Raw genomic sequence first — 16,365 nt, forward strand, 5'->3', positions numbered from 1 at the left:
GTGAATGCAACGGAAAACTGCACATAAAATAATGTCGACAAAAATACATACAAACATACATACAAACATGTCAAACCAACACAATAAAATATAACGTTTGGTACACATTGCGCTTTGAATGTGTGCTTTTCAAAATGGTAAATATCGAATTCACAGGGTAACACATAAGTCATAACATAAAACAGTGGTCCAGCTTTCCGTTACTACTTTGAGTAATAATTATTGAGGTCAACCGACATTTCTCTGCTGACTGACACAAAAATGATATGGGAACGTAGATTTTTCAGACTAGCGCCCATTAAAATCGTCTAGCCTAAACATTGATAATCTCGAGTGGGCCATCTGCACGCTCGCCCCCGCCCTCTCTCTCTCTCTCTTAACGATTGAATTTTGATTTGAAATTGTCCGAACATGAAAATTTAAAAAAAGAAGTGACGACTGGGGAAAAACCATCCAAAAACCTTAGATATAAAATTTATGAATTTTAACTGCATCCTAACTAATGAATTCCCTGAAAAGCCCTGCGACAACGATTTACTGATACTGAAAACAAAACTAAGAAAACGACGATTACGTTGCGACGAACGTCTGGAGATCTTCTACAACGGGCCCCGGGTCGTGGCTCGGCGATTTCCACGCCAAAACGGCATTCTGGGTGGTTCGCACCGGGTACATAGAGAAGCGGAGATTCGCGTTAGAATAATCTCGCAACAATGTTCAACTAAAGAACCATGCACTCAAGAGCACCAGCTTGCATCCAAAGAGAGATAATTAAAATAAGCACATACCTGTCCAATTCAACCAAACGCCCAGCGTTCTTACCGCCCCAAACGTTCCTCCCTCCGCGAGCGAAGAAGCGATTCTCAGCCCCACGGAAGACGGCAGCGGTGGTTGGCGGCTCCAACGACAAGGGGGAAAAGTCCAGGTGATAATCAGGGTGAAAACACAATTTATAAAACTGAAACAATGGAAAACCACAGAAAGCGCTCTGTACACAATTGTAATACAACCTCTTGCCTGCTGGGTGTTCCAGAACTAACTGTCGTCACCGGCCATAGAATATACTCTTTATAGAAGTTGATCTCCAATGTTACCGACTTGTTGGTTGGCGCCATCTAAGCTCATCAGACCAACTAATGTCAAAGGCGGGACATTTAAACACTTCTATGATTCTTGTAGAATAAATCATAATTTATTTTTCATAGTATTTGTAAATTATTGTATCCTTCTGTACACTATTTGTTTAAACATAATGTAATAAAAATCGTATTATATTATAAAAATAGAACATTGTACAGAAGAGACAATAATTTACAAAAACTATTCAACTAGTTGAAATAATCAAAAACAACTTTAACGCGTAAAGAATATATTAAAATATAAAATGTGCACATCACAAAGTAAGTGGACCTTTCTTATTATATGTATATAACACATGACTATTACAGTTACATGTATATAAAAGAATTATTGGAATGAAGCACTGGAAAGTATAGTACAGTTGCGGCCATTTTAAAGTCGTACAATTTTTCAAATACAAAACTTGAGCATTGTAAATTTCTCTTAAATCTGAAGTTTCTAAAACGTCTTTTAATGTCATATAAGTCAGTGTCGTGGAGTGCAAATTAATTGCAAAGATTGCAATTGAATAAATTATTAAAGAAACTCAAACCGCTATAAAATGAAAAAAAAAAGTAAAAAATGCTGAAGCTTTTAAACATTTATTAGCAGAACAACCATTTCTCAGTTCAGTTGCTTTTAGTCATCTATGTGCTGTTCGTATGGAGCTTGGGAAACCTGTAGCAACTTTTGCGTGAATTGCAGTTGCAAACGGATGCTGCCTAAGGTAGTTTCCTAGGCGAGTTCAGTGTACGACACCATCCATCTAAGACTGGAGGCCGTGCTCGATCTGCAGGCTTAGACTTCACAAATTCCATCTCGGAAAACATTCGCTTCGCTTCTGTCCAGACCTTTTGATGAGGAGAATTTCTTGTAACCATTCCTCGCAGCACTTTCCCAGAAACATGTCCGATCCCTCCATTGACACTGTCAAAAACAGTATCAAGGAATTTAAATTTAAAATAAATAAAAAAACGCTTCAAAGTATAGGCAATCAGTTGTAAAGATCTGAGGTTAGGATAAGAGGCGTCTAGCGGTCTAACAGATGCCACTGTATTAGCTTCTTTAAGTTCCCGATGTTTCGAGCACCAGAGGTCAGGCGAGTGGAGTTTAGTGAACGCCATTTTGGTTTTTAGTGACGTCGACGCGTGGAGATGTGACGTTGTTAGTTGTGACAGAGTAGGCGACTTTAGTTTGAAATTTCAAAAGTGATTATTTAAAAAAAGGGAAACGACAGCACATGTTTCTCCCACGAATACAACTAAGTATAAATAATTTTCTACTTTAATCTAAAGACGGGGGTGGACGCCATGCAAATAGCTTCGTTGATAAAATGTGGCCAACTCTGATAGAACGAAACTTCTTTGTTGTTTTGATTTGTTGATGAAATGTTCTTAAACTTAACCTAACATAATTTGTTTGCTCTGATTTGTTGGGGAAATGTTCTTAAAGCTAACATAACATAATTTCTCTGTTGGTTTAAATTGTCGAACAAAAAGTGACTTAAAACAATATCACGTAAATTCTTTGTGTTTAAAAATTTGTTGGTAAAGTGTTCCCCATGCTTAACATAACGTCATTCATTTGCTGTCTCATTTAAAAAAAAAAGGGGTTTCTTGAAAGTTAACCTAGCAAAAGTTTGTTGCTGTCTACATAGCTGGTAAAGTCTTGCTTAAATTAACCTAACGTAAATTCTCTCCTTTTTCTAATCCAGAGTAAAGTGTGTCGTAACTACAGGTTACTTGAAGTTATTGCTATAAATTCGTAAGATAGAATTCAAATACTATAGTGATATTAGTCTGTATCTTAACAAATAATAAATCAATTTACCAGTTATTGGGACGCTGTCCAACACTGATAATGGCGCCACACCAAGTCCCTCTTCATTACTGCTCACTCCATTACCTAAAACAATATAGTGTTACAAAATGTTTCAACTTTAATTACAGCACCCATATGTTTAAAAAAAGTATAAGTAAATTTCATATTATAGATCCAATACTAAATTTCTTTTTTTAAATCAAACACGTACAACTGTTTTACGGCACAGTGTACCTAGATCATGATTGTTGCTGATTAAGTACGAGATATATTAACTAATAATTCTGTACAATTTCGTCTGTGACATTGTTTATAAATAAAGAACTATAATTACATCTTTGACTTCAAATTTGATGACAGGCTATGGATACTAAACTTTTATCAGTGAATTTTAAGTGTACTCTTCAGAATTTTATATTATAATAACACACCGCTCGTAGAACATTCATTATGCACGGATGTACATTTGAAAATATCTAAAGACATTAAATACCCTAACTATAATTGGTATTGCTAGCGTTGTATACCTATTTCATGTTGAATTATGCTTGTTTTTCATTACTTTGTGTGCAATATTATACTTTTGCTATACTTACTTATGGAGGGAAATAATGTTCTCTGCACGACGCTCCTGGGAAATACACCTGCAGACGTGGATGGTGAACCTAGGTACATTTCAATATTTCAATTTCACTGTAATGGTCATAGGTAGTAAAATTAATAAACTTACAGGCTGATGGTGTAACACGTTTTCGTACCGAGCTGGGCATAAAAATGAGTTCACGTTGTGGTGTTCTAAAAATTAGGTCCTCCTCAGATTGGGATGGTCTTGGAGGTGATGGTGCATCAATTCCCTGTTCTGTGGCAAACGATGGACCTGTATAGTTCAAGTAATAAATATTTTACATGTCACTTCAAAGGATATTTTTACCAATCGGCAAATTTTGCGAAGGCACAGCAGTTTACCTTAATAAACGCGAATTCAGGATTTTATCCTCTTCCTTAAAATGGTTGTGGCAAACGAAATACTTTTTATAAATACCATTATCTCCTAGTTGCTCGAATCGAGGATTATTTGCTGCCAGAACCCACTTACGAAAACGTTCCCCGTTTGTTTTTGGATTGGGGAAACGGTACATCGGTAGCTCTCGCTTTCCGCAGCCTTTTACAGAACAAGTATTTTTGGCTAATGTGCTCGTCATCGTGCTGTGTAAAAAATAATATTTTTTAATTTGAAACGCTTTCATTACAAAAATTCTTACCAAATAAACGAAATTTATTGTCACACTTACATTATTATTAATTAATTGTCTGTTTATTCTAATCACTAACACTAAAATCACTTAAAAAGTACGTAAAAGGCTAAAAAAAAAACACACCACAAAACTCAAAACGCTACAAATCGAACAAAGAACCACCAAATACAACGCAGCATAAAATACGCAGTTTACTTTTTTATACATAACCGCTCCACACACAGTGGCGTACGTTTAAAAAAGTAAAAATATTATCAATTTTTTAATATGTGCCCACTGAATTTAAAAAAGTGGTGGATTTTTAACTATAAGGTTGGTAAGCTAATTAGCTTTCAACTATCTAAAGCACTTTGGAATCAAATTCTAGTCAATTTAAGCTACTGACGTTGTATTTGCAGCAAAAACTTTGATGTAAGTATACAAGTAAACAAGTATACATTGTCGTTTCTGGACATGAATAGCCGAAAAATATTTTACTGATAATATTGTAAGAAACGTAGATGCTACAGATTCTGCGTTCTTATCAAGTTCCTTTCATGAGCTCTACCTGAGGTTTAATTTATGTTAGAAAAATGACAACTGGAGCGGATTCATTGGATGCTCACAGCTGGGGCCATCAAACAAGAAAGGTTCTGCCACTTGATGTGACAATGTAAGGTACTTTTTGGTCTGGATTAAGAACCTAGGGTCTGCAGTAAATGGACAACTGATGCTGTACACTTGGAATAATACTTTATTACTGCACAACTATCTATTACTGAATTATTTATAAAGACATGGTGGAAGAAATATAAGAATTTCCAACTACATGAGCACCTCCTATACTATTGTACGTGTAACCTATTCCCGCAACTTCAATAAAGTTCTTGTTGTTTCCATTTCTCTGGTGAATAGTTAATTATGCCTGGGCCCATCTAGTAATTCAGTGACAAATTCTTAATACATGACAACTATTCACAGACAACTATTTCAGAATCTGAATTTTTGAAATGTCAAAATGGCAGGAATATAAATATATAAATTTCTGTTGAGCAATGCTGCAAATTTTTTTCAATTTTAAACAAAAATTTGGTGGGCATATATTAAGAAATAGATAATACCGTTGTGTATTTTTTTTTATATACTTTTTATTAATATTTTAATAAAGTTTTTACATTTTTATACATTTTTACATATTGCATTGGAGTAGAACTGACATATTGTACAATTATACATATTTTTGTACTATTAAACAATTATTTTTAAATACAACTTAATCTTTCATGCAACGCCACTGGTCCATTTTTAGTTGACAGCTATACAGTACACTGTGGCAGCTAAGTTGTACAGGACTCTGTAAAAATAATACATTTCGACGTAAGCGACATCTGCGCTCATCAGACAAACTATCAAATGGCATTCAACGACCTTCACATTTAAGCTTTCCTACCCCTGCCACCGGCTCTTCGCGTCGCCCTCGCCCCAATCTCCCCACCTCCTTGCTTACACAGCGTCTTCGTCGCCGTCGCCGGTTGGGCGCGCTTTTCTTCAAAATTTAAATACAAAGTAGGCCACTACAGTAGATACAAGAAAACTGTTAAAATTCTTCAGAAACGTCACTTTTGAAGTGTTTTCTTGTACTTTTAAGCCACTCAGATACCCTACGGGCTCGGAAAGTGCAACGAAACCATCAAATTTTAGCTAGAAATTGTATTTTTGTCGATTTTTATTGAATTTGAACTATATTTCAACGTTTTTTGATGGTTCTGAGCCACCAAACACACTTAAAGCATGCAGAATCGACTCAGAATAGGAAAAGGAGACGTTTAGGTCAATTTTATGCATTCTGGCGTTCGTAGATACAAGAAAACTGTTAAAATTCTTCAGAAACGTCACTTTTGAAGTGTTTCCTTGTACTTTTAAGCCACTCAGATACCCTACGGGCTCGGAAAGTGCAACGAAACCATCAAATTTTAGCTAGAAACTGTATTTTTGTCGATTTTTATTGAATTTGAACTATATTTCAACGTTTTTTGATGGTTCTGAGCCACCAAACACACTTAAAGCATGCAGAATCGACTAAGAATAGGAAAAGGAGACGTTTAGGTCAATTTTATGCATTCTGGCGTTCGTAGATACAAGAAAACTGTTAAAATTCTTCAGAAACGTCACTTTTGAAGTGTTTTCTTGTACTTTTAAGCCACTCAGATACCCTACGGGCTCGGAAAGTGCAACGAAACCATCAAATTTTAGCTAGAAACTGTATTTTTGTCGATTTTTATTGAATTTGAACTATATTTCAACGTTTTTTGATGGTTCTGAGCCACCAAACACACTTAAAGCATGCAGAATCGACTCAGAATAGGAAAAGGAGACGTTTAGGTCAATTTTATGCATTCTGGCGTTCGTAGATACAAGAAAACTGTTAAAATTCTTCAGAAACGTCACTTTTGAAGTGTTTTCTTGTACTTTTAAGCCACTCAGATACTCTACGGGCTCGGAAAGTGCAACGAAATCATCAAATTTTAGCTAGAAACTGTACTTTTGTCGATTTTTATTGAATTTGAACTATATTTCAACGTTTTTTGATGGTTCTGAGCCACCAAACACACTTAAAGCATGCAGAATCGACTCAGAATAGGAAAAGGAGACGTTTAGGTCAATTTTAAGCATTCTGGCGTTCGTAGATACAAGAAAACTGTTAAAATTCTTCAGAAACGTCACTTTTGAAGTGTTTTCTTGTACTTTTAAGCCACTCAGATACACTACGGGCTCGGAAAGTGCAACGAAACCATCAAATTTTAGCTAGAAACTGTATTTTTGTCGATTTTTATTGAATTTGAACTATATTTCAACGTTTTTTGATGGTTCTGAGCCACCAAACACACTTAAAGCATGCAGAATCGACTCAGAATAGGAAAAGGAGACGTTTAGGTCAATTTTATGCATTCTGGCGTTCGTAGATACAAGAAAACTGTTAAAATTCTTCAGAAACGTCACTTTTGAAGTGTTTTCTTGTACTTTTAAGCCACTCAGATACCCTACGGGCTCGGAAAGTGCAACGAAACCATCAAATTTTAGCTAGAAACTGTATTTTTGTCGATTTTTATTGAATTTGAACTATATTTCAACGTTTTTTGATGGTTCTGAGCCACCAAACACACTTAAAGCATGCAGAATCGACTCAGAATAGGAAAAGGAGACGTTTAGGTCAATTTTATGCATTCTGGCGTTCGTAGATACAAGAAAACTGTTAAAATTCTTCAGAAACGTCACTTTTGAAGTGTTTCCTTGTACTTTTAAGCCACTCAGATACCCTACGGGCTCGGAAAGTGCAACGAAACCATCAAATTTTAGCTAGAAACTGTATTTTTGTCGATTTTTATTGAATTTGAACTATATTTCAACGTTTTTTGATGGTTCTGAGCCACCAAACACACTTAAAGCATGCAGAATCGACTAAGAATAGGAAAAGGAGACGTTTAGGTCAATTTTATGCATTCTGGCGTTCGTAGATACAAGAAAACTGTTAAAATTCTTCAGAAACGTCACTTTTGAAGTGTTTTCTTGTACTTTTAAGCCACTCAGATACCCTACGGGCTCGGAAAGTGCAACGAAACCATCAAATTTTAGCTAGAAACTGTATTTTTGTCGATTTTTATTGAATTTGAACTATATTTCAACGTTTTTTGATGGTTCTGAGCCACCAAACACACTTAAAGCATGCAGAATCGACTCAGAATAGGAAAAAGAGACGTTTAGGTCAATTTTATGCATTCTGGCGTTCGTAGATACAAGAAAACTGTTAAAATTCTTCAGAAACGTCACTTTTGAAGTGTTTTCTTGTACTTTTAAGCCACTCAGATACTCTACGGGCTCGGAAAGTGCAACGAAATCATCAAATTTTAGCTAGAAACTGTACTTTTGTCGATTTTTATTGAATTTGAACTATATTTCAACGTTTTTTGATGGTTCTGAGCCACCAAACACACTTAAAGCATGCAGAATCGACTCAGAATAGGAAAAGGAGACGTTTAGGTCAATTTTATGCATTCTGGCGTTCGTAGATACAAGAAAACTGTTAAAATTCTTCAGAAACGTCACTTTTGAAGTGTTTTCTTGTACTTTTAAGCCACTCAGATACCCTACGGGCTCGGAAAGTGCAACGAAACCATCAAATTTTAGCTAGAAACTGTATTTTTGTCGATTTTTATTGAATTTGAACTATATTTCAACGTTTTTTGATGGTTCTGAGCCACCAAACACACTTAAAGCATGCAGAATCGACTCAGAATAGGAAAAGGAGACGTTATGGTCAATTTTATGCATTCTGGCGTTCGTAGATACAAGAAAACTGTTAAAATTCTTCAGAAACGTCACTTTTGAAGTGTTTTCTTGTACTTTTAAGCCACTCAGATACCCTACGGGCTCGGAAAGTGCAACGAAACCATCAAATTTTAGCTAGAAACTGTATTTTTGTCGATTTTTATTGAATTTCAACTATATTTCAACGTTTTTTGATGGTTCTGAGCCACCAAACACACTTAAAGCATGCAGAATCCACTCAGAATAGGAAAAGGAGACGTTTAGGTCAATTTCATGCATTCTGGCGTTCGTAGATACAAGCAAACTGTTAAAATTCTTCAGAAACGTCACTTTTGAAGTGTTTTCTTGTACTTTTAAGCCACTCAGATACCCTACGGGCTCGGAAAGTGCAACGAAACCATCAAATTTTAGCTAGAAACTGTATTTTTGTCGATTTTTATTGAATTTGAACTATATTTCAACGTCTTTTGATGGTTCTGAGCCACCAAACACACTTAAAGCATGCAGAATCGACTCAGAATAGGAAAAGGAGACGTTTAGGTCAATTTTATGCATTCTGGCGTTCGTAGATACAAGAAAACTGTTAAAATTCTTCAGAAACGTCACTTTTGAAGTGTTTTCTTGTACTTTTAAGCCACTCAGATACCCTACGGGCTCGGAAAGTGCAACGAAACCATCAAATTTCAGCTAGAAACTGTATTTTTGTCGATTTTTATTGAATTTCAACTATATTTCAACGTTTTTTGATGGTTCTGAGCCACCAAACACACTTAGGGCATGCAGAATCGACTCAGAATAGGAAAAGGAGACGTTTAGGTAAATTTTATGCATTCTGGCGTTCGTAGATACAAGAAAACTGTTAAAATTCTTCAGAAACGTCACTTTTGAAGTGTTTTCTTGTACTTTTAAGCCACTCAGATACCCTACGGGCTCGGAAAGTGCAACGAAACCATCAAATTTTAGCTAGAAACTGTATTTTTGTCGATTTTTATTGAATTTGAACTATATTTCAACGTTTTTTGATGGTTCTGAGCCACCAAACACACTTAAAGCATGCAGAATCGACTCAGAATAGGAAAAGGAGACGTTTAGGTCAATTTTATGCATTCTGGCGTTCGTAGATACAAGAAAACTGTTAAAATTCTTCAGAAACGTCACTTTTGAAGTGTTTTCTTGTACTTTTAAGCCACTCAGATAGCCTACGGGCTCGGAAAGTGCAACGAAACCATCAAATTTTAGCTAGAAATTGTATTTTTGTCGATTTTTATTGAATTTCAACTATATTTCAACGTTTTTTGATGGTTCTGAGCCACCAAACACACTTAAAGCATGCAGAATCCACTCAGAATAGGAAAAGGAGACATTTAGGTCAATTTTATGCATTCTGGCGTTCGTAGATACAAGAAAACTGTTAAAATTCTTCAGAAACGTCACTTTTGAAGTGTTTTCTTGTACTTTTAAGCCACTCAGATACCCTACGGGCTCGGAAAGTGCAACGAAACCATCAAATTTTAGTTAGAAACTGTATTTTTGTCGATTTTTATTGAATTTGAACTATATTTCAACGTTTTTTCATGGTTCTGAGCCACCAAACACACTTAAAGCATGCAGAATCGACTCAGAATAGGAAAAGGAGACGTTTAGGTCAATTTTATGCATACTGGCGTTCGTAGATACAAGAAAACTGTTAAAATTCTTCAGAAACGTCACTTTTGAAGTGTTTTCTTGTACTTTTAAGCCACTCAGATACCCTACGGGCTCGGAAAGTGCAACGAAACCATCAAATTTTAGCTAGAAACTGTATTTTTGTCGATTTTTATTGAATTTGAACTATATTTCAACGTTTTTTGATGGTTCTGAGCCACCAAACACACTTAGGGCATGCAGAATCGACTCAGAATAGGAAAAGGAGACGTTTAGGTCAATTTTATGCATTCTGGCGTTCGTAGATACAAGAAAACTGTTAAAATTCTTCAGAAACGTCACTCTTGAAGTGTTTTTCTTGTACTTTTAAGCCACTCAGATACCCAACGGGCTCGGAAAGTGCAACGAAACCATCAAATTTTAGCTAGAAACTGTATTTTTGTCGATTTTTATTGAATTTGAACTATATTTCAACGTTTTTTGATGGTTCTGAGCCACCAAACACACTTAAAGCATGCAGAATCGACTCAGAATAGGAAAAGGAGACGTTTAGGTCAATTTTATGCATTCTGGCGTTCGTAGATACACGAAAACTGTTAAAATTCTTCAGAAACGTAACTTTTGAAGTGTTTTCTTGTACTTTTAAGCCACTCAGATACCCTACGGGCTCGGAAAGTGCAACGAAACCATCAAATTTTAGGTAGAAACTTTATTTTTGTCGATTTTTATTGAATTTGAACTATATTTCAACGTTTTTTGATGGTTCTGAGCCACCAAACACACTTAAAGCATGCAGAATCGACTCAGAATAGGAAAAGGAGACGTTTAGGTCAATTTTATGCATTCTGGCGTTCGTAGATACAAGAAAACTGTTAAAATTCTTCAGAAACGTCACTTTTGAAGTGTTTTCTTGTACTTTTAAGCCACTCAGATACCCTACGGGCTCGGAAAGTGCAACGAAACCATCAAATTTTAGCTAGAAACTGTATTTTTGTCGATTTTTATTGAACTTGAACTATATTTCAACGTTTTTTGATGGTTCTGAGCCACCAAACACACTTAAAGCATGCAGAATCGACTCAGAATAGGAAAAGGAGACGTTTAGGTCAATTTTATGCATTCTGGCGTTCGTAGATACAAGAAAACTGTTAAAATTCTTCAGAAACGTCACTTTTGAAGTGTTTTCTTGTACTTTTAAGCCACTCAGATACCCTACGGGCTCGGAAAGTGCAACGAAACCATCAAATTTTAGCTAGAAACTGTATTTTTGTCGATTTTTATTGAATTTTGAACTATATTTCAACGTTTTTTGATGGTTCTGAGCCACCAAACACACTTAGGGCATGCAGAATCGACTCAGAATAGGAAAAGGAGACGTTTAGGTCAATTTTATGCATTCTGGCGTTCGTAGATACAAGAAAACTGTTAAAATTCTTCAGAAACGTCACTCTTGAAGTGTTTTCTTGTACTTTTAAGCCACTCAGATACCCTACGGGCTCGGAAAGTGCAACGAAACCATCAAATTTTAGCTAGAAACTGTATTTTTGTCGATTTTTATTGAATTTGAACTATATTTCAACGTTTTTTGATGGTTCTGAGCCACCAAACACACTTAAAGCATGCAGAATCGACTCAGAATAGGAAAAGGAGACGTTTAGGTCAATTTTATGCATTCTGGCGTTCGTAGATACAAGAAAACTGTTAAAATTCTTCAGAAACGTCACTTTTGAAGTGTTTTCTTGTACTTTTAAGCCACTCAGATACCCTACGGGCTCGGAAAGTGCAACGAAACCATCAAATTTTAGCTAGAAACTGTATTTTTGTCGATTTTTATTGAATTTGAACTATATTTCAACGTTTTTTGATGGTTCTGAGCCACCAAACACACTTAAAGCATGCAGAATCGACTCAGAATAGGAAAAGGAGACGTTAAGGTCAATTTTATGCATTCTGGCGTTCGTAGATACAAGAAAACTGTTAAAATTCTTCAGAAACGTCACTTTTTTAGTGTTTTCTTGTACTTTTAAGCCACTCAGATACCCAATGGGCTCGGAAAGTGCAACGAAACCATCAAATTTTAGCTAGAAACTGTATTTTTGTCGATTTTTATTGAATTTCAACTATATTTCAACGTTTTTTGATGGTTCTGAGCCACCAAACACACTTAAAGCATGCAGAATCCACTCAGAATAGGAAAAGGAGACGTTTAGGTCAATTTCATGCATTCTGGCGTTCGTAGATACAAGCAAACTGTTAAAATTCTTCAGAAACGTCACTTTTGAAGTGTTTTCTTGTACTTTTAAGCCACTCAGATACCCTACGGGCTCGGAAAGTGCAACGAAACCATCAAATTTTAGCTAGAAACTGTATTTTTGTCGATTTTTATTGAATTTGAACTATATTTCAACGTCTTTTGATGGTTCTGAGCCACCAAACACACTTAAAGCATGCAGAATCGACTCAGAATAGGAAAAGGAGACGTTTAGGTCAATTTTATGCATTCTGGCGTTCGTAGATACAAGAAAACTGTTAAAATTCTTCAGAAACGTCACTTTTGAAGTGTTTTCTTGTACTTTTAAGCCACTCAGATACCCTACGGGCTCGGAAAGTGCAACGAAACCATCAAATTTTAGCTAGAAACTGTATTTTTGTCGATTTTTATTGAATTTCAACTATATTTCAACGTTTTTTGATGGTTCTGAGCCACCAAACACACTTAGGGCATGCAGAATCGACTCAGAATAGGAAAAGGAGACGTTTAGGTCAATTTTATGCATTCTGGCGTTCGTAGATACAAGAAAACTGTTAAAATTCTTCAGAAACGTCACTTTTGAAGTGTTTTCTTGTACTTTTAAGCCACTCAGATACCCTACGGGCTCGGAAAGTGCAACGAAACCATCAAATTTTAGCTAGAAACTGTATTTTTGTCGATTTTTATTGAATTTGAACTATATTTCAACGTTTTTTGATGGTTCTGAGCCACCAAACACACTTAAAGCATGCAGAATCGACTCAGAATAGGAAAAGGAGACGTTTAGGTCAATTTTATGCATTCTGGCGTTCGTAGATACAAGAAAACTGTTAAAATTCTTCAGAAACGTCACTTTTGAAGTGTTTTCTTGTACTTTTAAGCCACTCAGATAGCCTACGGGCTCGGAAAGTGCAACGAAACCATCAAATTTTAGCTAGAAATTGTATTTTTGTCGATTTTTATTGAATTTCAACTATATTTCAACGTTTTTTGATGGTTCTGAGCCACCAAACACACTTAAAGCATGCAGAATCCACTCAGAATAGGAAAAGGAGACATTTAGGTCAATTTTATGCATTCTGGCGTTCGTAGATACAAGAAAACTGTTAAAATTCTTCAGAAACGTCACTTTTGAAGTGTTTTCTTGTACTTTTAAGCCACTCAGATACCCTACGGGCTCGGAAAGTGCAACGAAACCATCAAATTTTAGTTAGAAACTGTATTTTTGTCGATTTTTATTGAATTTGAACTATATTTCAACGTTTTTTCATGGTTCTGAGCCACCAAACACACTTAAAGCATGCAGAATCGACTCAGAATAGGAAAAGGAGACGTTTAGGTCAATTTTATGCATACTGGCGTTCGTAGATACAAGAAAACTGTTAAAATTCTTCAGAAACGTCACTTTTGAAGTGTTTTCTTGTACTTTTAAGCCACTCAGATACCCTACGGGCTCGGAAAGTGCAACGAAACCATCAAATTTTAGCTAGAAACTGTATTTTTGTCGATTTTTATTGAATTTGAACTATATTTCAACGTTTTTTGATGGTTCTGAGCCACCAAACACACTTAGGGCATGCAGAATCGACTCAGAATAGGAAAAGGAGACGTTTAGGTCAATTTTATGCATTCTGGCGTTCGTAGATACAAGAAAACTGTTAAAATTCTTCAGAAACGTCACTTTTGAAGTGTTTTCTTGTACTTTTAAGCCACTCAGATACCCTACGGGCTCGGAAAGTGCAACGAAACCATCAAATTTTAGCTAGAAACTGTATTTTTGTCGATTTTTATTGAATTTGAACTATATTTCAACGTTTTTTGATGGTTCTGAGCCACCAAACACACTTAAAGCATGCAGAATCGACTCAGAATAGGAGAAGGAGACGTTTAGGTCAATTTTATGCATTCTGGCGTTCGTAGATACAAGAAAACTGTTAAAATTCTTCAGAAACGTCACTTTTGAAGTGTTTTCTTGTACTTTTAAGCCACTCAGATACCCAACGGGCTCGGAAAGTGCAACGAAACCATAAAATTTTAGCTAGAAACTGTATTTTTGTCGATTTTTATTGAATTTGAACTATATTTCAACGTTTTTTGATGGTTCTGAGCCACCAAACACACTTAAAGCATGCAGAATCGACTCAGAATAGGAAAAGGAGACGTTTAGGTCAATTTTATGCATTCTGGCGTTCGTAGTTACAAGAAAACTGTTAAAATTCTTCAGAAACGTCACTTTTGAAGTGTTTTCTTGTACTTTTAAGCCACTCAGATACCCTACGGGCTCGGAAAGTGCAACGAAACCATCAAATTTTAGCTAGAAACTGTATTTTTGTCGATTTTTATTGAATTTGAACTATATTTCAACGTTTTTTGATGGTTCTGAGCCACCAAACACACTTAAAGCATGCAGAATCGACTCAGAATAGGAAAAGGAGACGTTTAGGTCAATTTTATGCATTCTGGCGTTCGTAGATACAAGAAAACTGTTAAAATTCTTCAGAAATGTCACTTTTGAAGTGTTTTCTTGTACTTTTAAGCCACTCAGATACCCAACGGGCTCGGAAAGTGCAACGAAACCATAAAATTTTAGCTAGAAACTGTATTTTTGTCGATTTTTATTGAATTTGAACTATATTTCAACGTTTTTTGATGGTTCTGAGCCACCAAACACACTTAAAGCATGTAGAATCGACTCAGAATAGGAAAAGGAGACGTTTAGGTCAATTTTATGCATTCTGGCGTTCGTAGTTACAAGAAAACTGTTAAAATTCTTCAGAAACGTCACTTTTGAAGTGTTTTCTTGTACTTTTAAGCCACTCAGATACCCTACGGGCTCGGAAAGTGCAACGAAACCATCAAATTTTAGCTAGAAACTGTATTTTTGTCGATTTTTATTGAATTTGAACTATATTTCAACGTTTTTTGATGGTTCTGAGCCACCAAACACACTTAAAGCATGCAGAATCGACTCAGAATAGGAAAAGGAGATGTTTAGGTCAATTTTATGCATTCTGGCGTTCGTAGATACAAGAAAACTGTTAAAATTCTTCAGAAACGTCACTTTTGAAGTGTTTTCTTGTACTTTTAAGCCACTCAGATACCCTACGGGCTCGGAAAGTGCAACGAAACCATCAAATTTTAGCTAGAAACTGTATTTTTGTCGATTTTTATTGAATTTGAACTATATTTCAACGTTTTTTGATGGTTCTGAGCCACCAAACACACTTAAAGCATGCAGAATCGACTCAGAATAGGAAAAGGAGACGTTTAGGTCAATTTTATGCATTCTGGCGTTTGTAGATACAAGAAAACTGTTAAAATTCTTCAGAAACGTCACTTTTGAAGTGTTTTCTTGCACTTTTAAGCCACTCAGATACCCTACGGGCTCGGAAAGTGCAACGAAACCATCAAATTTTAGCTAGAAACTGTATTTTTGTCGATTTTTATTGAATTTGAACTATATTTCAACGTTTTTTGATGGTTCTGAGCCACCAAACACACTTAAAGCATGCAGAATCGACTCAGAATAGGAAAAGGAGACGTTTAGTTCAATTTTATGCATTCTGGCGTTCGTAGATACAAGAAAACTGTTAAAATTCTTCAGAAACGTCACTTTTGAAGTGTTTTCTTGTACTTTTAAGCCACTCAGATACCCAACGGGCTCGGAAAGTGCAACGAAACCATAAAATTTTAGCTAGAAACTGTATTTTTGTCGATTTTTATTGAATTTGAACTATATTTCAACGTTTTTTGATGGTTCTGAGCCACCAAACACACTTAAAGCATGCAGAATCGACTCAGAATAGGAAAAGGAGACGTTTAGGTCAATTTTATGCATTCTGGCGTTCGTAGTTACAAGAAAACTGTTAAAATTCTTCAGAAACGTCACTTTTGAAGTGTTTTCTTGTACTTTTAAGCCACTCAGATACCCTACGGGCTCGGAAAGTGCAACGAAACTGTCAAATTTTA

The 16,365-nt window shown here is 35.7% G+C and overlaps 1 long non-coding RNA gene across 1 annotated transcript; it reads right to left on the minus strand.

Moving 5' to 3' along the window:
• Window positions 1-293: 293 nt before the first annotated feature.
• Window positions 294-1,004, minus strand: LOC135122078 (uncharacterized). Its single transcript, XR_010279233.1, has 2 exons — window positions 789-1,004; window positions 294-651 (listed from the first exon to the last, which is right to left on the minus strand). It is a non-coding gene; the product is annotated as an uncharacterized LOC135122078 (long non-coding RNA).
• Between the last annotated feature and the right edge of the window lie 15,361 nt (window positions 1,005-16,365).

Source organism: Zophobas morio, unplaced genomic scaffold (genome assembly GCF_036711695.1).
Source record: "Zophobas morio isolate AGI-343-1 ecotype UQ-CSIRO unplaced genomic scaffold, CSIRO_AGI_Zmor_V1 ptg000860l, whole genome shotgun sequence".
Classification (NCBI taxonomy): Eukaryota; Metazoa; Arthropoda; class Insecta; order Coleoptera; family Tenebrionidae; genus Zophobas; species Zophobas morio.